General features: G+C 44.8%; 1 protein-coding gene across 2 annotated transcripts in view; it reads left to right on the top strand.

Annotated features, from left to right (window-relative positions):
* Nucleotides 1-1,883, top strand: part of FRMPD4 (FERM and PDZ domain containing 4) — a 513,731-nt gene that overhangs the window by 418,446 nt on the left and 93,402 nt on the right. The window lies entirely within an intron of this gene.

The raw sequence follows: 1,883 nt of genomic DNA, 5'->3' as shown, positions 1-1,883 counted from the left end.
CCTCCGGCCCTCCCTTCTCACATACCTGCCCCCTCCTTTGCTCCCTCCCCATCATCAGAGAACACAGAAAATACAAACACATTTGCTTTAACACATGTGGTATTTATTCAAGGAGACCATTTTGGTCTCTTAATGCCCATGTAGAGAGGCTACACATGCTTAAGGGTCTTCTGGTGGCGTCTGCGCATCACTCGTGGTAGAAACCACGGGCTCTTCTTCATCTCGTGGCTGGCTCACTGGATGTTTTCGTCCGTTCCTGTGGTAAATTACAATTATGTGCCTCTTTCTGCCTCTCTCCTTCTTGTCTTTATTCATCTTACGGACTGAGTTGACCATCTTCATTTTCTTCGTTATCTAGTTGGGATACAAGTTAAACACAGACAGACATTGGCTTTGGGGAAGAAATCGGGAAATGGGTGGGAAAAGGGCTTGTCATAGACTGACAGTGGATTGAATGAGGAAGTGTCTGTGCCCAAAAGCACAAGGCCAGAGTCTTGGGTGAGGAATTATTGGGGAAGGGGAGGCATATGGGTAGGGCAGTCTGACCTTCTCCTTGTCCTCCTCATTGTCCGGGGAAAGGAGCCTCCACTTCTTTCTAGTACTTGAATCTTCTTTGTCCATCCGTGTGGCTGGAGTCAGATGTGTTATCTAAACTAGTCTACACTCTTGTCTTAGTAACTGGCTTTCTTGTAGCAACAGGCCCTGCTCCAAGTGAGGGTCCTGGCCCCTATATATACTCTCCAGGACAATGGGGAGCCACACCCCTAGCTCTGATTGGCCAACAGAGGTTGCCATGGTGAGGCTGACATCACAAAGCCTCAGCTGGACCATCCAGGAAGGGGTGGTGGGAGAGGATGCAGAGGCCTCAGATGCTCTGGTTAGAGAAAGGGGAGCTTCGTCGAACCTCCTAAAGTTTTTCCCAGACGGTCCTGTCTCTCCCTCATGTCCTCTAGTTCAATGACTGTCCATCATGTGTCAGGGAGGTGGTGTTTCCTCTAAGCCATTTCCCATACACCCCCATCCTTTCAGTAGTCCATTCTACCATCCCCCACATATTAACATTGCCTAGTATATTGTGTGTTGTTTTAATGAATGTTTTATTTTAGAATTGTTTTAGATTTACAGAAAAATTGCGAAGCTAATACCCATATACCCCATACCCAATTTCCCTTATTACTAATATCTTACCTTGGTCTGGTGCAACTGTAACATGGAGTGAACCATCAGTGAAAGAGTTGCAGTCAAACTCAGTTCTCTAATAGCTCCAATTGTTGCAATGTACCACACCACTCACACAAGGACGCCTCAAGAAGTCGAATTAAAGAGTCACATTTATTGCAAATCCGGGACTATGAGGGGGCATTTCGCTCTCCCAAATCTCATAGTGATAAGATGGCCACAACACTAGATTTATATAGGCAAAAGTCACAAAGGTATCGATTACATTCCAGGGTTTGCAATGAGGAACATGGTTTGCAAAAAGCAGTTTACAGAAGCAGACTTAAGCCAATTAGTTCTCTACAAAGATTAATTATAGTTTGGGGTCTTCAGACCACCGAGTTGACAGAAACACATTATCTAGAGCCCTCGGGTCTTGGGACCACTGCGTTGACAGGGACACATTATCTGGAACCCTCGGGTCTTGGGATACTTGTGCTGTCCTGGTTCCCAGGTACACAGGAATGTGCTTTCTAAAACCAGGATGACCACAACCGATAGGGTATTCACATTACAATAAATAAGCCATTCAATCGAATGGGATGATTTATATAATTCTGAAGATCAAAGTAACTTTTCTATTGTTAAACAAAGCAAATAAGTACAGAAGCCAAACAGCAGAGTTAAAGTTAATCTATAGTTTCTACCTGAGATGATTGCTACCG

This window comes from Myotis davidii, unplaced genomic scaffold (assembly GCF_000327345.1).
Source record: "Myotis davidii unplaced genomic scaffold, ASM32734v1 scaffold1277, whole genome shotgun sequence".
Classification (NCBI taxonomy): domain Eukaryota; kingdom Metazoa; phylum Chordata; class Mammalia; order Chiroptera; family Vespertilionidae; genus Myotis; species Myotis davidii.
This window is presented reverse-complemented; position numbering and strand designations above follow the sequence as displayed.